The sequence below is a fragment of the Sarcophilus harrisii genome, chromosome 4 (genome assembly GCF_902635505.1).
Source record: "Sarcophilus harrisii chromosome 4, mSarHar1.11, whole genome shotgun sequence".
In the NCBI taxonomy this organism is placed as follows: Eukaryota; Metazoa; Chordata; class Mammalia; order Dasyuromorphia; family Dasyuridae; genus Sarcophilus; species Sarcophilus harrisii.
In genome coordinates, this window is record NC_045429.1 from 213,925,918 (window position 1) to 213,948,898 (window position 22,981).

The window sequence follows — 22,981 nt, forward strand, 5'->3', positions numbered from 1 at the left end:
CAGTGATATTTTATTTGAGTTGAAATGTTCTTCAAACTGCCAGTTCAAAACTCTGTGAATTTACCCAGTGGGAAATATTCACAGAATTAAATTTAGGACAGTTTTCATTTGAAATCAAGAAAATTAGATTTCCATTCTTTTCCCCAAATACTTCCTTTACCCTGATAGGCTAACAGAAAACAGAAGATGTCCCTATCACAGTCCCTCATTAACTCCAGCTTGGACTGTTGTAATAACCTCAGAATTGGGCTCCCTGCCATCAGTCTCTCTTCTAGTGTTTCAATCCTCTAAACAGCTGCCAAAATGATATACCTAAAGCAGAGGTCAAAACATGTCTCTCCCTTCCTCAAAAAGCTTCAGTGACCCCAGATTGCCTCAAGGGTAAGATCCAAATTCCATTGGCATTAAAAGGCCTTCATAGTCTGACTGTAACTTAACATTTAAAGTTACTCCTGTTCGTCTGTTTTCCACCCACACTGGCCTACTTTATGTTGCTCCATTCTCAAGGCTTTATTTTCCATTTCCTTGCTTTTGCACAGTCTGTCACCCAAGTTTAGAATGTTCTTTCTTCTCCTCTGTCATTCAGTAGTCCTTCAAGACTCAATTTAATCCTCCTCCATGAATTTTTCTCTTATTTTCCCTGAAAACTGTTAATATTCTTCCATTCCTTCCCAAAACACATTTTTTGCTTTTTTCTTGCCACTATTCTGAGTTCCCTCCCCAACTTTGTCTTTCACTGGCATATTGGATCTCAAGAGAGTAGCAGAATATAATCTTGAGTGGGTGTGTTGGTAGTACTGCTGAATACAAGCTGTACTTCCCATTAGTGATCATCCATTAGATTTAATTAGCTTCAGCAAAATGTTTTACTAAGATTCTATAGAATTAATAAGTAGTACATATGTTCCCTGAAGATGTCTGGCACAAACTATTTCCCACAAATACATGGAAACATAAGCTCAAAATTAGGGTACTATAATAATGAGATATACATGGTACAAATGGGACTTAATGACTCAATGACCTAGCTTCATTGCTTTCTAAAATATATTCCAATTCCTTCAGTCCTTCTATGTAGAAGCTATTATTCTGACTTTGACTCCACTATACTTGAATTTTTTTCTTTCTTTCTGAATACTTGTAATACTTTTTTCCTTGTCCCAAGAGTTCTGAAATTTGGCAATAATATTCTTGAAAGGGATCTGAGGGTCTCTTTCAGGAGATGATCAGTGCAATATCTATTTTATCATTTTATCCCTAGTATATCAGTATGGTTTTTTTCTATAATTTCTTGCAGGATGATGTTAGGCTCTTTTTTTTTTTTTAAATCATGGCTTTCAGACAGACCAACATTTTTAAAATTGTCTCTCCTGGATCTAGTTTTTGGGTCAGTTGTTTTTGCAATGGTATATCTCACCTTGTTTTCTATTTTTTCAAAATGCTTTTTCTTATTGTTTGTTGATTTTTCATAAAGTCATTATATTTCATTTTCTCAATTCTTATTTTAAGAGATTATTTTTCTCAATGAGCTTTTTGTACCTTCTTTCCAGTTTTGCTTTTTAAAGCATTCCTCTTCTCATTAGTTTTTTTTTTTATTTTCTTTGCATTACTATCGTTCCCTCCCCCACAATTTTCCCTCCCACCTCTCTACCTCTCTTACTTGAGTTTAAAAATCCCTTTTCAGCTCCTGCATGGCCTGAGACCTATTTGTATTTTTCTTGGAGGTTTTGGATGTAGAAACTTTGATTTTGTTATCTTCTGAGTGTGTATTTTGATTTGTCTTTTCATCATAGTAACTTTCTATTGTTATAATCTTTTTTCTGTTGTTTGCTGATTTTCATAGTCATTCAGCTTTTAACTCTTAATTAAAATAGGACTCTGCTACCAGGATGGAGGATGCAATGTCCTAAGTTTCAGGGTTTTGTGCATTTGTTTTCAGGGATCCTTCTAAGGACCTGTAAATTTTCAGTTCTTGCAATTTATTATCATCTAAGCAGAAATGTGCTTGAGTGATTACATGTCTTTTTTTTTTTCTTCTAATTTGGAATTGGAAAAATGGTCCATTGAAACTATAATTCTAGTAAATGACTTCCTTCAGACCAGTTTGACCCCTTTAATAAGTCTGTAGGCTGAGACCTCCAGAAGCTATAGTCATTCAGTCACTGGTACTACTACTGTCACCTCTGCTGTTGCCACTGTATATTCAGTACTGGTTTGTTGGTCTCCCTCACTTTAAGGAGACAGACCCTTTCTGGTTGATGTGCCAAGTCATCTTTGGTGTATGGGAGTTTAGAGGTCTGTAAACCACCAGTGCTACCAGTAATTAAGAGGCCCTAAAGCTTGCTTCTGGTTTGCTGGGGCTGAAGCTTTGCTGATGCAGTTTGTGTCTGGACTGTACTGGACTCCTACCCTAGTGCAATAGATCTTTCCTGTTGACCTTTGAAGTTGGTTTTTATTGGAAAATTATTCCATTCTGTGTTTTTATGGGTCCTGATGCTCCAAAATTTGTTCAGAGTCATTTTTAAAGGAATTTGGAGGTGGTTGGGGGAAAGCTAGAGAGAGTCCCTGCATTTATTTTGCTGTCTTAGTTCTGCTTCCCGCTGACCCTTAATCTTATTTTTCCTACAATTAGCTTTCAAACATTTCAAACTGAATTCCAAAAGATATCTTGAACTCAGCTAGTTGAAAATTGAATTCATTATCCTTCCTCATAATTCTCCCCATTTCTTAACTTCCCTATTACTGTGGAAGGCAACACCTTCTTCTTATTCCCTCAGGCTCACAATCTAGTTAAAGTCCTTGTCTCTTTGCTCAGATACAATCTTCAGTGTGGTGCTAGCCCTCAAAAAAAAAAAAAAAAATCAAACTTGAGATATTGCAAAAACCTGCTGGGGTTCTACATGCTTAAATTCAGTCCCCACTGAAATTCATCCTCCATTTACCTACAAAAATGATTTTTCTAAAGCACAGGTCTGATCAAGTTATCCTCCCATGTTCAATGAACTCCCTTTACTCCCTGTACCTTACAGCATTAAATATAAAGTCCTCTCTGATGTTCACTGCCTTTCATGATCTAACCCCATTCTTTACATTTTGTATCTTTTCATATCACCCCTCCCCTTCTCTGTACATGTATCTATTCTTTAATCCAGATATAATGACCTCTTTGTTAATCCCCAAACAATAACCTCCATTTTTTAGCTTCAGATATTTTCTATGATTGTCCCAATGTCCAGAATGCTCTCCCTTCTCACTTCTGCAAAGTGGCCTTCCTGGTTTCCTTCAAGTCCCAACTAAATTTCATCTACTATTAGAAGCATTTTTCAACTTCTCTTAATTCTTATATCTTCCTAATTTTAATTATTTCCTATTTTTCTTGTAGAAAATTTGTTTACTTGTTATCTCTTGGATTGTGAAATTTGAATCAGGTCTCTGATCTCACATGGAATAGTTCAATCAGTCTACATTTGTTAGATAGTGATTCAGTACTAGATAATATATTAAAACATTGAAAATATAAAAATGATGAAAATACCCCCATTTTCAAGTTTACATTCTAAAGAAATTGTATAAAAATAAAAAATGTATAAAAATATGTAATAAAAATGTATAAAAAGAAAAAAAGTATGAATAAAGGGGATATGCTACTGGGTGATTCATTGGATAGAGTGCTGAGTCTGCAGTCAGGAAAACTCCCTTGATGTTTCTGAGTTCAAATAAGGACTTAACAAACTTACTGTCTGTGTGACCTAGGAAAGTCAATTTCCTCATTTGTAAAATGAACAAGGGAAGGAAGAAAAAGGCAAATCGATCCAATATCTTTGGAAAGAAAACTCCAAATAGAGTCACCAAGAGTCAGAAGTGATTGAAAATGATTTAACAAAAGCAACAAAAATAGACGGAGAGGAGATTAGATCTAAGTTTGGAGAATTAGAAACGGAATAATGCACCTCTTTTTTAGGAGCCTGAACCCAGGAAGTCTCTTTAGGAGAGAACCCAGTTTTCCTCTCTAACTTGTTATAGCTACCTCCAAGAAAATTTACTTATGTGGAAAAGATGAAAAAAAAAAGTTTCAAATGAAGCCCACTTTTAAAATCCAGAAGAAAGAATGATTCATCTTAGCAGAATCCATCTGCTGCAGAGTAGGAGCCAATCCATTTATACCACTGAAACTCTTGCCCTCCAACCAGCAAATTCATCTTGGGTCATCTCCAGCCGCTGTGATATAATCAAACAGTGCCTTTACTCATCTTATCCAGATGCCAACTGGCGTATTTATGCCCTCTATAAGGAGAGATATGGGCAAGTAGTATTTTTAAAAAAGGACCATTTGGTTAATTCCAGAGACTGAACATATAATTTCTTCATTTCCTACAATTCTCAGAAGCTAACACAATACATGGTATCAGAAGATTTAATGACCTTAATGAGAGGTTAGCTTTATTGGGAGAGAAAAAATGGTGATCAAAGAAAGGAAAGATTTAAGAGTGATAAAGTTCAACTGGATGATGTCCAGAGAAGTACAAGCAGGATAGCAAAGGAACTTGAGTCCATCCATCTCAAATAAAGAGCATTTGAAATATTTGGGCATGCAGTTTCAATGATGGAGAAAGCTATCTGTACACAGAGAGAAGACTGTGAGGATTGAGTGTGAATTAAACTATAATATTTTCACTTTTTTGTTGTTGTTTACTTACATTTTATTTTCTTTCTCATTTTTTTCATTTTCTGATCTCATTTTTCTTGTGCAGCATGATAATTGTGGAACTATGTATGGAAAAATTGCACATGTTTAACATTACTTATGGTATACAGGAGGGAGATTGGGGAAAGGGAGAGAGAAGAAATTTTGGAACAATAGGTTTTGCAAGCATGAATGTTGAAAGCTATGTATGTGTTTTGAAAATAAAAAGTTTTTTTTTAAAAAAAGAGAAATATCTGAGTATGGTTAGCTAAGAGAAAAGAAGACAATGTGGGAAGGGAGAGAGGATGGCAAAACAATTTTGCTTAAATATTTGAAATGCTGTTTGCAGCAGAGAGATTAGATTTATCTGAGTTGGTCCCAAGAGGGGGAGGACAACAATAGGTGACAGTGAAAGAGGAAAATTTAAGCTTGTTATCAGTCACTGTTTGGAATGGGCTACCTTTCAAGAGATGGAGGGTTCCTCCTCATTTGTCAGATATATTCTAGTATGTTCTTTTCACCTATAAATTAGATGTAAATGCAGATGACCACAATTGTCTTTCTTTTTTTCCATAGTATTTTATTTTTCCACATACATGTAAAAATAGTTTTCAACATTCATTTTTGCAAAACTTTGTGTTCAAAATTTTTCTCCCTCTCTCCTTTACCTCTGCCCTTTGCAAAACAATTAATCTGAAAAAATGTTAAATATGTACAGTTCTCCTAAATACATTCTTTATTTGCTATGTTATGCAAGAAAAATCAGATCAAAAGAAAAAAAATTATGAGAAAAAATATAAACAAACAATAACAACAAAAAGATGAAAATGCTATGCTTTGATCCACATTTATTTATGATCTCCATGGTTCTCTCTCTGGATGTGAATGGGATTTTCTATCTCAAGTCTATTGAAATTACCTTGAATCACTGGATTGTTGAAAAGAGCTAAGTCCATCACAGTTGATTATCACATAATTTTGTTGTCACTATGTATAGTGTTTTCTTGATTCTACTCAACTTCACTCAGTCTCATTTCTTGTCTTTCCAGACTTTTCTGAAATCAGACTGCTCATCATTTCTTAAACAACAATAATATTCCATTACATTCATATGCAATAATCTATTGAACCATTCCCAACTGATGGATGTCCACTCAATTTCCAGTTCCTTGCCACTACATAAAGGTTCACTACAAATATTTTTGCACATGTGGGTCCCTTTCCTTCTTTTATTATCTCTTTAGCATACAGATCTTATAGTGATACTATTGGATCAAAGTGTATGCACAGTTTTATATACCTTTGTACAAGTGTCCCTTTCAATGCAAAATCTGTGATTCTATGACTATGTTATTCAGATTAACATGGGGAGACATGTGTTAATTGATGATGAGTGGTGTAAAAAGGATTAGGAAAGCAACACACTGATGACAAATTTTTAGAAGTATGCTGCCTCCAGGATCCATGATCACTCAGAAGATAATGATACAGGAAAAACCATGATAATGAAGAAAAACTTTGCCTGAATTTTGACATTACCTGGAAGTCTAACTTGGATTAGTTCTTCAGAAGATCAAAGGTCTGGCCCCAAGGAGAAAGAGAAAGGTCTGAATAATGTTTAAGGATTTATTCTTTATTTTTATGATTACAAAACTATTCCCCGATGAATATCCATTTTAAAAAAATTTTTAAAGACCCATATTCTGGTGATATTGTAAAATATGACTCATGGAATATTACAATCTTCAAAAAGTTATAATTATAGGTGGTTTTAAGGAGAGGTATTCTATTGGCCTAAATAAATTGCAGCATCTATCTATTGAACCTAGATTAGACCTCACAAGAAGTGGTATAAATAACATGTTCAAAGATGAGTGTGATTGCAAACAGAGGTGGGTCAGCTGTATAGTGAAAGTAAGGGATAACAAATGGACTATGTGTTGTAGTAGTAGTCATTGCATTATTTCCATGCATTAGATTCTGGGGATATAAACACAAGAGAAAGATAACCCTAGAAGGAATCCTCCAATCATTCTATGGCTCCTCTATAATTTAGACCAGAATCTCTTTTTTCAGGAAACATGGATGGATTTTAGTCTGTGCCAGTTAAAAGGAGTACACATATTGATCTCATCATGAATCCATTGAAACATAAAAACATCTTTTTAAGATTTTAGAGGTAGTGTCTTAGCTTAGAAGAAGTTCACTTGCATTCCAAAAATATTTTAAAAGATTTACTGCTTAGGATCACACAGAAACAAATCAGGTTCTCTTTACTTCTACCTGAATTCATTCTTAAGAGCTTCATATTCTTCTGAATTTGGCTTGAATGAATGTTCCCCACTTACAACAAAGTTAGAAAATTTTACTGGTCTTGGTGTAAGGCAGCGATATATAAAAAATATCACTACATCTGAAGAACTAAACAGTATCACAAAGCAATAAAGAGGACCATGGTGGGTAGAATCAGGCTGTAATATAACTGACAGAAAACTCTAAAAAGGGAACAAGAATAAGATATATCATCAAGGAATGTTACTGTTAGAGAAGATAGTATAAAGCATGAAAGACTGACAGCTAGTGAGGTCCAAGGGTCTCCTCAATATTTTTGAAGAAATGGAACAAGGCCAACAGGATTTAGATAGACCCTTTGGTTTAAATAAAGGGGATTATATGAACAAGAATTGTACAGGTTAGGGGAGGCATGGAGAGGCTGCAATTTACATTATAGGAAGGAATAACTAAATCAGTAAAAGAGTAAATAGCCTTGGGCTATTTAATATACCTAGAATGTGGGATTTAGCAATATTCAGCATGATATGATACTTCCAGGGGCATGCTGAAGCCAATATAAAGGATTCAAAAAGCCTATGGTTAAATTTTTTAGGATTGGGAGTTGAGCCAAGATGGCAGAGAAAAGGAAGCTGCTTGCCTTAGCTCTCTCCCAAACTCCTTTAAAATAATGCCATAAAACAATTCCTGGGGTAACAGAACCCACAAAAGGACAGGATGAAATAATTTTCCAGTGAAACACATCTTAGAAGGTCAGCAGGAAAAGGCTGTTGCACCTGAGAGAGAGTGGGTGGAGTACTATCTGCTAGTACAGATCCAAACCCAGCAAAACAGAAGCAGGCCTTGGGAGATAATAAGCATTGGAAACCAAGGCAGCAGTTTTATCCAGGATTCTTAGCTGGTCAGGGAGCCAAATAATTGGTCAGAAAGTGTTTACAAAGTCTATTTATGAGCCCTGAGATAGACCTTTTGTTGATTTGCCTGAATTCAGATACTAGTTGCAATACTGGCTGAAAGTACCCGAGAAAATAGGAACACTTTTACACTAGAATTTGTAGTCTGAGGGGAATGGAAACCCTTGTCATAGTTCCATGTCAGAAAAGAATATTTATGGTCACTTACAGACTAAAACACAGGCCTTGAGAGGAGTAAACAGACCCCTATTTAGATCATACCACCTTGGAAGAACTGAAAACATACAGATTCCTAGAAGTAGCTCTGAAAAGAGCTGCATAAAGTTTCTGAAGTTTGGGACAGTGAATTTCCATCTAAAAACAGAATCCTACATTACCAAAAATTAAAAGTCAAGAAATAGACTGAGAAAATGAACAAACAACAGAAAAAATCCTGACCATAAAAATTTCTATGCTGACAAGTAAAATCAAAACATTCAAAAGAAGATAGCAAAATCAAAGCCTCTATATACAAAGCCTCAAAGAAAATTATGAATTGGTCTCAGGCACTGGAAAACTTCAAAAAAGATTTTTTATAACCAAATAAGAAAGCTAAAGGAAAAATTGGGAAGAGAAACAAATGTGATATGAGAAAATCTTGAAAAGAGTCAATAGCTTGGTAAAGGAAACACCAAAAATAATGAAGAAAATAGCACCTTGAAACACAGACTAGGCAAATGGTAAAAGGTACAAAAAATCAATGGGAAAAAGAATCCTTTAAAAAGCAGAATTGGCCAAATGGGAAAAAAGGGTTGGGTGGAGAGTAGACAAAAATTCTTGAGAAAAAAAGCCTGAAAAAGGTGAAGTGGCCAAATGAAAAAGGAGTACAAAATCTTATTGAAAAAAAAATGCTTAAAAATTAAAAGAAAATGACAAATAGAAGCTAATGACTATATAAGATATTAAGGAATAATAAAATAAAACCAAAAGAATAAAAAAAAAACATGACAAGGTGAAATATTTCATTGGAAAAATTAACTGATTTCAAAAATATATATGACACATAATTTTAAAAATATTGCACTACCTGAAAGCCCAGATTAAAAAAAAAAAAAAAACAGCCTAGATATCATCTTTCAAGAAATTATCAAGGAAATCTACCCTGAGATGCTAGAAGAAAGCAGGTAAAAATAGAAATTGAAAACATCCATTGATCCACCAATCATCTCCTGAAAAAGATCCCCAAATGAAAACTCTAAGAAATATTATCACCAAATTCCAGAGCTACCAGATCAAAGAGAAACCAGAAAAAAAATAACTTAAATATTGTTGAACCACAATCAGGATAACACAATATTTATTAGCTTCTACATTAAAAGATTGACGGGCCTGAAATATGATATTTCTGAGAGCAAATGAGGAAGGATTACAATCAGAAATCCCCTACTCAGCAAAATTTAATATAATCCTTCAAAGGAAAAATGGATATTCAGTGAATGATGAAAAGACCAGAGCTGAATAGAAAATTTGGCTTTCAAAAATAAGACTCAAGAAAAGCATAAAAAGGTAAATAGGAAAGCAAAAGCCCTGTTAGGGCTTAGGGGAAAAAGGAAACTACTGAAATAAAAGGAAAGGGAGAGGAAGAAGAATGAAAATTGTCTCATAAAATAATTTTGTTTTCTTTCTCATTTTTTCCCTTTGATCTGATTTTTCTTGTACAGCAAGATAATTATGGAAATATGTATAGAAGAATTGTGCATGTTTAACATATATTAGATTACTTGCTGTCTAGGGGATGGAGTGGGAGTGAGGGAGGGAAAAATTTGGAACACAAAATTTTGCAAGGTTGAATGTTGAAATTATGCATATATTTTGAAAATAACAAGTTTTAATAAGAAAAAAGATTTTTAAAAGAAATTTATCATCCTACAGGAATGTAGGAGAGAAGGAGTTAAGGGGGTTGTTAGAAGGGAGGACAGATTGGAGGAGGGGATAAAAATCAGAAACAAAATACTTTCGAAGCACATCAGAATGAAAGGAGAAGGAGAGAATAGGATGAACAGCACGAGGAATAAGAGAAGAGGAAATACATTTAGCAAGAATAACTGTAAACAGGTTTGTCTGACAAAGGCCTCATTTCTCAAACATAGAAAACTGAATTAATTTTTTAAAAATAAGAGTCATTCCAAAATTGATAAATGTTTAAAAGATATGAAGAGTTTTCAGATGAAGTTATCAAAACTATTGATAATCATATTTTTAAAATGTCCCAGCTCCCTATTAATTGAAGAAGTGTTAAAGTAATTCTGAGTTTATACTGGATCAGCTAACAAAACAGAAAGGAAAAATGGAATGTTTGTTGGAATGTGAAGAACATTAGACATTAATGCATTGTTGGTACAGTTGTGAACTGATTTATCCATTCTGGAAAGTAGTTTGGAGCAATGCCCAAAAAGCTATCACGCCATATATACCCTTTGACCTATTAATATCATTACTAAGAAAACTTCCTCTATGGACAGAAAAAAATATTTTCTGGATGCAAAGAATTAGAAATTGAGGGGATGTCCATTATTTGAGGAATAGCTGAATAAATTATGGCCTATAATTATGCTTTTGTGCTATACAGTTGTGCTAAAAGAAATAGAGTAAAATGCTCTCAGAAAATCCAAGAATGACATACATTAGCTGATAGTGAAATGCACTGTGTACAAAGTGACAATAATGTTATAAGGTGATCAGTTATGAATAACATAGTTATTATGCTCAGTAATACAGTGGTCCAAGACAACTGTGAAGAACTTACAACAAAAATCTATCCATCCTGAGAAAAAGAATTAATATTATCTGCTTACAGTTGAGGAACACACTTTCTTCCCTTTTTTGTGTTTTCTTTCACAACATAACTAGTATGAAAATGTTTCACATGATTGCACATGTATATGTCAAACTGTTTACCTTCTCAATGAGGAGTTTGGGGAAGAAAGAAAAAGAAAAAATTTGAATTAAAGTTTTTAAAAATGAATCTTGAAATTGTTTTTATATAGAGATAGGAAAAAATAAAAATATAAATAAATTTTAAAATCAGGATCACTTTTACCTCAGAAAAAGGTGCACAATACAAACTAGGCCTTTATTTGTTGTTGATGGTCTAGACTTGAGAAAGTAATGGAGAGAATTCTAATAATGCAGATTAAATGTAACCACTTATTATGGAAAAAAATATTTATATAGTAAAAGCTTATATGCTCCTATCTATATTTCTTCAAATAAAATAATTAAGCTTACAAGTTTCACACTAACTTTCAATATCATTCTCAGTTCTGAAACAGCCTTTGTTTTATCTACCTAGAAAATGATATATGATATATGATATAAAGGATTCATAGGAGGCCTAGAAAAGATCCAGAAAGTATACAAATAACCAATCCATTTGACCACAAAATTTCAAACACATTTCAGAGGCTGCCATGTAATCGGTCAGTTTTCTATGAACATTCATTTTTGAATAATTAACTCATAACAATTAAGTGAGGATATCAAAATCAACATTTTTCACTTTCCACCATTATAATGGTTCTTCAAAGATAGAGTAAAATAAGAGTCTCTAAGTAATCCTTTCTGTTTTATAAGAAGTATGTTATATTGCTGATCTTGGGAACTCTCAAACTTGGAATTACCAACAAGGTCACATCTAAAGGAGCCTTTTTTTCAATTTACCCTATATATGAACACATGACTATTTGTGGTATGTATTTTTTCAACAGCTCTAATTATATCCCAGCAGCTAAGATAGAGAATATTTCTTCTCAGGTACATTAATCTCTGACTTGTCCTTAGAAAATGAAATGAAGATATTAAGAACTAATAAGCATAAACCACCTGAGGAAATATAATAATCATCATTATATATAATGAATATAACAGAATATATATAATATCCTGTATTCTTTATATAATATATAGATATGTGAATATATAAATAAAATACAGTAATCATCATTTGTATAAGACTTTAATGTTTACAAAGTGTTACATATACAATCCTTTGAAATGGATACTAATATTCACCTTTTACTGGTAAACTGAGACAAAAAGTTTTGTGTCCAAGGCAAAAAAATAAATACCTATTAAGTACCTAAGCCAGGATTCAAACTCGAGTATCTCACAATTCCTATGTTCTATCTACATATCCCTACAGCTTACCATGTAATTCTACTTCATGTTGTCATTCTTGCTGTAGAAAAGTGACAAAACCACCCCTGGTACTGCAGTCCTTTCCAATAAGAAGTCTCTGCAGTTTTGCTGCATTCTAGTTTAGAAGTCCATCTCTCCTGATTCTCATCAGTCATCATAGAGGCACTCACAGTCCCTCAGAACCAGTGTTCTCTATATCTTCCAAACAAGGTATTTATATTCACACTGCACTTTTTAGTTTGTATATTACAGATGGTTCCATTAAAAAAAAAAGTATTCATTGAGTAGAATAATGAATTCATTAAATTGATCAATTTACCCTAATAAGTCCATAATACATACACAATTTTTAAAAATGGACATATTTAAAAATTAATAATAAAAAAAACAATCAAAATGTTTGGAATTCTCCAAACATATAACCTAAAAGGACTTCTAGAATCATAAATTTAGCCAATTTTATTTCATAAATGCATGCCTTATCATGTATAAAGCAGGTATCAGAAATCATTAGAATGGGTCTCTTTTGCCCTAGAAGTGTATCACTTTAGAGTGTATCTTCCTTTCTAGGAAAATGAATTAAGGAATATTCTTGACTAATAATAAAATATAAACTTTACGATATTGAAATATCCAGTCTTTAGGTCAGGGGTGAAGGCATAACTTGTCTCATAAGACTTATTTTATACATTCCTTTATGGTTCCCCCCTCCCCCCCCCCCACTGAGACTGATTTCTATCTATATAGAGGTTTTTATTTTTGTCAATGACCCAATAAAAAATGGTTTTTTTTCCTATTTTATAACAAGTAGCAACCCTCCTCCAAAAAAATCCATGTACTTACACTTGTAACCACCAAGATCATTTTGTTGTTGTTGTTGTATGTTTATGGGGGTTGTGTGTGTGGTGTATTTGGTTTTTGTTCTTTCAATCTAGCAAAATTTCCAAAGCTTTCTTACTTCTGTAGTTAATTTTGTTTTCCAGTCCCCGACATTATTCTTTAATCCTTTTCTCTGGGTTTACAGATCTAAAATGCCATTTCCCCTGAGGTTTTTTTCTCCTAAATTCTTTCTCTTGTCTTCCCATCAGGGCCATCAGAAGGCTCTCCTTACGAGTTCCCTCAGGGGAATTTTCAACAGCTAGTGTCTTTAGGGACTCAACCAAGAGAAGAACTCTCCCTAGAGGCTTTGTCATCTCTATTTTCCCTAAGCATCCCTGTTTTTCTTGCCTACATTCTCTACTTCTACAATAAGTGAACAATAACAACTAAGATCAGGAATAGGAGAAAATGCATTTCAACATCTGCATTTAATATCATTCAGGTGAAAATTCACCACCAATTTGACATGTACTGTGATTAAGACTTGGCATAATTTTCCTTAGAAAACAAAGGTTCTAGGAGGTACTGTGAAACTTAGTTGTATTCAACAAAAACATGATTAATTTTCATACTGACTTTCTCTTTCTAGTATTAACATCATTTCCTTAGAATCCTAATAGGAGGAGACAATACTACCACACAACTAATCAAAGTCTAGAGCAGCTAAGTGGTTCATTGGATCAAATACTGGAACTGGAGAGAAAACAAGTTATAATTCAGCCTCAGATACGCCTGTATAACCCTGGGACTGATAACTGTTTCATCTGTTAAATGAATCGTAGAAGGAAATGGTAAACCACTCTAGTATCTTTGCCAAGAAAACCCCAAATCAGGTCACAAAGAGTCAGACACAATTGAAATGACTGAACAACAAATGAAGTCAGGTCTTCCAGAGACTAATCATGCTCCAGTCCTCAATCCAGTCATAACTGACTCATTACCTACTAGACTCCCTTGACTGATTTTTCAACCAAAGGTAAGCAAAAAACACAACACTCCCACTATCTATACTGTCACAATAATTAAATTGCAGCAATTTGCTTCCCTTCTCTCATTCTATTCTGTCTCACCCCATACAGTCTTTACTGAGAGTCTCTTAGTTTTTACAGTAAAGGAGAAAACAATACTGCTTGATGAGAACTTCATACCCCAAAACTCATGCAGCTAGATTCAAAAGGGAATTTTTCTTCATAGGTATTAATATCTGAAAACTACTGCACTCATTTGTTCTACATTAACTAATGTGTTTCCTGGAAATTCAAGAACAGAACAGGCAGGTCAAAAAAGAGCCCCTCACCCAAAGCAAAGGAGTTACCCCATTCTCCCTTCCATGCCGAGGTGTCTGGGGACCCTGTCAAGGGGAAATGCCCCAGGGCCAAGTGCTGGAGGAAGCCCTGGAGGGCAACACCCCCTAGAAATCCCCTCCCCAAAGCTATAGGTATCAGTGCCATATTTGTGTCAATATTTTGGGAAGGACAAAGACTATGCAAATTGAATCTAGGCCATAATTAAGAAAATTGTAAAACCGAATGCCATGCTAGATGGATCTTTACTGAAAGGTTTTGATTGAAAGAGAAATTAACTAGAAAAAAGAAGATTTAGGGAGGAAATGGAATCTTTTTACAAGTTCTTAAAAGGATGCAACATAGAATGATGTCTGAAATTGCTTTTCTTGGATCAAGAATTCAGAGATTGTTTCATGCCTGTTTTCATTTCTTCAAGACATCAAAATAACTTAAACATAATATTACTTAATTTTATTAGTTGATTGAAAGTTTAATTTTGGCTTAATATGAGGAAAAATTTTTCACTGAAATCAGAATTGCCCCCAAAATAGAATGAATTGAATGACCATGTGTCAAAGATATTGTGGAGAAAATTCCAGTTGTGGTATAGGAAGGACTAGATATCCTCAGAAGTTCATTTTTCCCCTGAGTTTCTACAATTCTACTTCAATATATAATGACTTCTCATTCATTAGAAATCTTGATGATTTTATTGTTATATATGTATATATAATGTATACATATATATTTAAGACACATCGCTTTATGAATCATGTTGTGAAAGAAAACTCGGAACAAAATGAAAAATCCATGGGAGAGAAAAAAACAGAAAAAAGAAGCGAACATAGCAAATGTTGAATTACATTCAATCTCCTTTTTTAGGGAAGTAAATGGCGTTTTCTATCCAAATTCTACTGGTATTGCTTTGGATCACTGAACCACTGAGAAGAATGAAGTCTTTCATACTTGATCATCACACATTCTTGCTGTTATTGTGTACAGTGTATTCCTGGTTCTGCTTATTTCTCTCAGCATCAGTTCATGTAAATCTTTCCAGGCCTTTCTACAATCAGCTTGTTCATAATTTTTATAGAACAATATTCCATTACCTTCATATATCACAACTTGTTCATCCATTCCCCAACTGATGAGCATCCACTTCTCCAATTCTTTGCTACCACAAAAAGAGCTGCGATACATTTTTGCACATGTGGATCCTTTTCCCTCCTTTATGATTTCCTTGGAATACAGACTCAATGATGGCACTGTGGGGTCCAAGGGTATGCACAGTTTTATAGTCCTTTGGACATAGTTCCAAATTACTCTCCAGAATGGCCGGATCAGTTCAGAACTTTTCCAACAATGCATTAGTGTCCCAATTTTCCCACATTCTCTCCAACATTTATCATTATCTTTTCCTGTCATCTTGCCCAATCTGAGAGGTGTGAGGTGGTACCTCAGAGTTGTGTTAATTTGTATTTTTCTAATCAATAGTGATTTAGAGCATTTTTTTCATATGATTATAGATGGCTTTAATTTTATCATTTGAAAATTGTTCATATCCTTTGACCATTTATCAATTGGGGAATAACTTATGTGTATTCCTATAAATTTGATACAGTTTTCTATGTATTTTAGAAATGAGAAGTTTATCAGAAACAATGCCTGTAAATTTTTTCCCAGTTTTGTATTCTTTTTAATCTTTTTCTGTTGTTTTTTTTTCCAAAAATGTTTTAATCTAAGTTGTCCATTTTGCCTTTTATAATGTTTTCAGTTCTTTTTTCACAAATTCCACCCATTTCTAAAAATCTGATAAATTACCCCTTGCTCTCTTAATTTGTTTGTGGTATTACCCTTTATGCCCAAATCATGTATCCATTTTGACTTTATTTTAGTAAGGGGTATGAGTTTATGTGATGTATACTGAGTTTCTGACAATGTTTTCCAGTTTTCCCAGCAATTTTTGTCAAATAGTGAGTTCCTATCACAGAACCTGGAGTTTGGAGGTTTGACAAACACGAGATTACTATAAACTTGATTATGTCATGTCTATCTAATCTATTCCATTGATCCACCACTCTATTTCTTAGCAAGTACCACATGGTTTTGATGACATGTTTTATAATATAGTGTTAGATTTGGTCCTGCTAAGTCACCATCCTTTGTATTTTTTTCATTACTTCCCTTTATATTATAGACTTTTTGTTCTTTCATATGAATTGTTTTATTATTTTTGCTGGTTCTATAAAATATTTTTTAATTACTTGTTTTGCGGTTTGATTGGTATGGCATTGAATAAGTAGATCAATTTAGGCAGAATTATCATTATCATTAATCATTTTCATATTAGCTCAGTTTACCCATAAGCAATTGATATTTTTTCAATTATTTAGATCTGAATTTTTTTGTCTGAGAAGTGTTTTGCAATTGTATTCATATAGTTCCTGGGTTTATCTTGGCAGGTAAACATGCAAATATTTTATTTTGTCTAGTTATTTTAAAATAGAATTTCTTGTTCTGTTTCTTGCTGATGGGCTTTGTCAGTAATATGTAGGAAAACTGATGTGTAAGTTTGTGTGAGTTTATATCTTTGCTAAAGCTGTAGATTGTTTCCAATATGTTTTTAGATGATTTTCTAGGATTCTCTAAGTATATAATCATATCATCTGCATAGAGAGATACTTTTATTTCCTCATTGCATATTCTATTAATTTCTTTTTCTTTTCTTATTGCTAAAGCCAGAATTTCTAGTACAATGCTGAATAATAGTGTTTATAATGGGCATCCTTGTTTCACTCCGGTCTTACTGAGAATGTATGCATTCTCCATTACAAACAGTTCTTGCTGTGGGTTTTATATAGATACTGCTTATTTTAAGGAAAACTCTCTCCATGTTCTCTAAAGTTTTTAAGAGTAATGAGTGCTGTATTTTGTCAAAAAAAAAAAAAAAAAAAACTTTCTGTATCTATTGAGATAATCATATCATTTCTGTTGATTTTGTTATTGATATGGTCATTTATGGTAACAGTTTTCATGCTATTGAACCAGCCCTGCATTCCTGATATAAATCCCACATGGCAATAGTGTATTATCCTGCTGATAAGTTGCTCTAATTCCTTTGCTAATATTTTATTTTTGCATCAATATTCATTAGGGAGAGTGCTCTGTAATTTTCTTTCTCTGTTTTGGATCTTCCTGATATAGGTATCAGTGCCATATTTGTGTCATAGAAGGAATTTGGCAGTGCTCTTTATATATTTTTCCAAATAGTTTACATAGTATTGGAATTTAATCATTCTTTAAATGTTTGGTAGAACTTACTTGTCAATATATATGGCCCTGGAATTTTTTTGTTTTGTTTTGTCATTTTTTGTTAGAGAATTCATTAATAGCTTGTTTAATTTATTTTTCTAAAATGGGACTACTTAAGTAATTTACTCTTCTGTTAATCTGGGCAATTTATATTTTTTGTAAATAACTATCCATTTCAGTTAGGTTATCAGACTTGCTTCTACACAGTTGGACAAAATAGCTCCCAATTATTGCTTTAATTTCTTTTTCGTTAGTAGTAAGTTCACCTTTTTCATTTTTGATAATGGTGATTTGATTTTTTATCTTTCTTTTTTCTAATCATATTAACCAAAGTTTTATCTAATTTATTTTTTCCTCATAAAACAACTGTTTTAGTTCAATAGTTTTCTTAATTTCAATTTTATTAATCTCTCCTTTGAATTCCAAATTTCTAATCTGGTATTTAATTGGGAATTTCAATTTGTTCTTTTTTAGTTTTTTTAGTTGCACGTTCAATTCATTGGTTTCCTCTTTCTTTGCTTTGTTTTAGCTGCATGCCATATGTTCTGTTATATTGCTTCATCATTGTCATTCTCTTGGATGAAATTTTGGTTTGTTTCTGTGATTTATTGTTTAACCCACTCATTATTTAGCATTAGATTATATAATTTCCAATTGGTTTTTAATCTATTGATTCTTACCCCTTGATTGGATATAATTTTTATTACAATATGGTCTGAAAAGGAAACATTTACTAGTTCTTCCTTTCTGCATTTGATTGTAAAGTATTTATGCCCCAATACATGGTCAATTTTTGCGTACTTCCACGTACTGCTGAGAAAAAGGTGTCTTCCTTTCTATCTCTATTCAATTTTCTCCAGAGGTCTATCATAGCTACTTTTTCTAGGATTCCATTAACTTCCCTAGTTTCTTTCTTATTTTGTGTTTAGATTTGTCTGATGCTTCCCTCTATCTGCTCCAATAACAGATAAGTTCTCAACAATTACAAATATTGTTTTCCCATCTAGGGATTTAAATCATTTATATTTTCCTTTGCCTTTCTATGCTTCTCTTGTGTCCTGGGTTTGAGAATTAAATTTTTTGTTTAGTTCTATTTTTTTTTAATAGGAATGATTGAAAGTCTCTTAGTTCATTGAAGATTCATTGCCTCTTCTAAAAGATGATGCTCAGTCAACAGGTGGTTAATACCTGTTTGTAACCCCAGGTCCTTTGTCTTCTGGAATACTCCAGGTCAACCAGCTGCCAGATTCTGGGTAATCTTGACTGGATTACCTTGATACTTGAATTGCTTTTGTCTGGCAGCTTGCAGTCATTTTTCCTTGAAATTTTAATTCTGGTATTTTGCAGAAATGCTCCTTGGGATTTTCTTCATGAGATCTCTTTCCATAGGTGATTGATTGATTCTTTCAATGACTATTTCCCATTCTGTTTTTAAAATATCAGGACAGTTTTCCTTAACAATCTAGATCTTGAAGAACACTATTCAGCCTCATTTTTGGTCACGGCCTTCAGGTAGATGAATAATTTTTAAATTGTTTCTTCTGAATCTATTTTCCAGCTCAGCTATTTTTCCACTGAGGTAGTTTACATATTCTTGATTTTTTCATTCTTTTCAGTTTGACTAATCCTTGAAGTCTTATTGAGTCATTACCTTCCATTAGCTCAATTCTAGTTTTTAATGTGTGATTTTCTTCATTTAGCTTTTGTATCTTTTTCCATTTGGTGTTGTTTTCTTCAGTGGATTTTTGCATTTGACCAATTGTAATTTTTAAGAAATTATCTTCCTTTTCCAAGGTGTTGACTCTCTCTTGCATATCTCTTTTCTCTTTTCTCATTTTTTTCTTCTCTCTCTCTTATTGGATTTTGAAGTCTTTTATGAGCACTTCCAAGAAACCTCTTTGAGTTTGAGACCAATTCATATGACTCTTTGCTATTTCCTCTGTGGACATTTTGTCCTTGTCTTAGTTGGTGTTTTGGTCTTCCCTTTCACCATAGTAGTTTTCTGTGGTCAAGATTCTTTTCTGTTTATTGCTAATTTTATTTCCTTTTCTTTTGGTATTTCCTGCTTTTTTATTTTTATGGTCAAACTCTATTGTTGGGGTAAACAGGACTTTGAGGACTGATGTTTACAGGAAATAGCTTTATCTGCTCTTTCCAGGAAACAGCCTGGTTTTCCAGAATTTGATTTCTGAGCTGGAACTAGGGAGTGCCCTACTGGTTTGATCCATTACTGTTGCAGGATCAAGAGTCTCAATTGCTAATCTGCTGTAATTAAGAACCTCTCACTGTTTTCCCCAGAATCCATCTGAGCTGGACTGAATATCCTTTTTACCTCAGTGAGATTGACCTTTATTTAAATTTTTCCAATCCTTCTTGAGCTGGAGTGTAGTTTGATTCTATCAGACCTTTTTCAGAAGCTTAGTTTCATGTGGTTTTTAGAGAGAAACTGGGAGAGCTCGAACAGCTTCCTGGTTTCCCTCCACCATCTTGGCTCTACCAGGGATTACTGTTTGTAGTATTGGAAATTTTTATTCACTTAGCAGTTGTTGTATTTTCATAACCACAAAGGTGGCAGAAAAACCTTAGCTCTCCTAATTTTGGTGTTTGTTTTCATTGTTATTGTTTGCTTTGTTTTGTATTCCTTAATTTGTCTTATTATAAGTTCTGGTTTCTTGCAGTCCAACCTTGTCAAAAAGTTTGCCTCACTCCTCAGAATTACTGACCACAAATATGGCCTTGTCAATGCCTTTGGTCTATCCTTCTTTGTTATGCTAATGTCAGATCAGGAAACAAGACCAATGGGATTATATAGAACTTTTTTTAAAGAGCATTAAGTAGTCAGACATTGCACAGTCCTATATGATAATATCTACAATATGAAATGTTTTGATTCTTTAAATAATTTACTTTATTAACACTAAAACTGGATGGTTTTTGTTTGCTCCCTCTTCATTTTCTTTGAATAGTCATTCAAGTTATAAAACTTAAAGCCTAGATAGTAAGACTTTTTAGAGATGTTTGGGATAGCTTTCTGAAAGATCTCAGGACCAACATTGATCTTAGTGGAGGAGTGCATTTTCCATTTGATAAATGCTCAAAGGACATGAACAATTTTCAGATGAAAAAATTAGCCATTTCTAATGTGAAAAAAAAGCTCAAAATCACTGCTGATCAGAGAAATGCAAAATGATAATGATGAGGTAGGTACCACTACGCATCTCTAAAATTGTCTAAGATGATAGGAAAAGATAATGATAATTTTTGGAGGGGATGTAGGAAAACTGGGACACTAATCTGTTGTTGGTAGAATTGTGAACTGAACTAAGCATTCTGGAGACAGTTTCGAATGATACTTAAAGGGCTTTCAAATGGGCATACCTTTTGATGCACCAGTGTCTCTACTGGGCCTTTATCCCAAAGAGATCATAAAGGGAAAAGAAACCACGTGTGCAAAAATATTTATGGCAGCCCTTTTTGTAGTGTCAAGGAGCTAGAAACTGAGTGAATGCTAACTAGTTGGCAAATGGCTGAATACATTATGAAATATGAATGTTATGGAATATTATTGTCTTATATAAGAAACGATCAGCAGACTGGTTTCAGAAAGGCTAAAGTTTTGCTAAGTGAAGTGAGTAGAACCAAGAGAACATTGTACATAGCAACAACAAGATTATATGATAAATAATTGTGATGTGTGATGGACATGACTCTTTTTGATAAAGCAGTGATTCAGACCATTTATAATAGATTTGTGATGGAGAGAACCAAATACATCCAGAGGACTGTGAATACTGAATGTGGATCTTAACATAGTATTTTGACCTTTGTTGTTGTTGCTGTTCTTGTTTGCTTGATTATTTTTCTTTTTCATTTTTTTCCTTTTGATCTGATTTTTCTTATGCAACATGATAAATGTGAAAATGTTTAGAAGAATTCCACATGATTAACCTATATTGGATTACTTGCTGTCTAGGGAAAGGGGGAGGTAGAAAGAGAGGGAGAAAAAATTGGAACATGAGATTTTGTAAGAGTGAATGCTGAAAACTCTCTCCATGTATTTTGAAAAATAAAAAGCTGTTATATAAAAAACAAACAAAATTATGGCTATCATCTATTTTTTACCTAATTTTCACTCTACTCCTTACTCTTCAAATCCCCATCCTTCACTAAAAAAAAGTAAAACAATATGTTTAAGTAGATCATGATTTTTTTCCAATCAGCATGCCTCAAAAGTATACTTCTATATTTTGACTACTTTATTATTGAAATAAAAGGATATGATAAATGTATCATTTATTTAAAGGGTATAATTAAGTAAAGTTTTCTATTTAAGATACTTTCAGAAGACTGCATAAGTAACATTAGATAACAGCTTCTTAATTATTAGAAAGAGTGAGTTAAATATAAAGAAAAGGATGATTGTTGACCCTGAAATCTATAAATTCATTCATTTATTCATTAAATTATTAATAGATATTAAGTATTTGAGAAGTTGAACTATGTAGAGATTATTCTATATTAGAGTCAGGAATATTTAAAATCAAATCCTCCCCCCCCCCCCCCCCCCCCCCCCACCTCCCAATGAGACTTACTAGGTATCTGACTCTGGGTAAGACACTTTAACTCTCTGTCCCTCATACAACTATCTAAAAGTTATTTAATAACTAAAATGTTTCCCATGAATTTTTTTTTCTGAGAGAATTTTTGCATCCCTAAAATTTCAAGCCTTTGATTTAAATATCCATAAAGTATATAACTCTGTGCTAAACCTAGGCAAAGGTTGAGGGTAGGATACCAAAGCAATGAAGATATGGTCTCTGGCTTCATGGAACTATGTTTATAAAGTCTATGAAGGACTACATACTTATAATTAAATACACTGAAATATCTCTAAATTTATTAATATTGTAAAATATATCATGCATACATATGACCAGGAACTTTTTTTCTGGAGAAATATACAATAAAAAGTTTCCCTTAATTAATTCCATCTTTAAATAAAGCATGATTTATTGCCAATATATCTATTACTAGTTAATAAAATAACATTCCATGGAACACACTTGGGAGTGATGCTTCCTGTTTTTTGTTGACCACAAACTGTGCCTTGTAGTTATCTTATATTGAGAGGATTTGACAATTTTTTATATCATGGAAAACCATAAGTATTCTCCTGTTCTTCTTCCCACCTGGAATAAGCAGAAGAAAGGGAAGGTACTTGGGCCAGTAAGAGACAAGGTAGTTTCCTGCTCAGACTCTTGCTCCAACTGCCTAATATGGCACTTACTACAATCTAATTCTATACACACACCCATGAAGAGGATGGAGGGCATCAGCTTTGTTTCTTTAACCATCTTTATGGTATTTCCATTTTAGATATAAACTTCAAAAGGCCAACTTTTACCTAGAACATTGAATGCCTTTATAATTCATTGTTG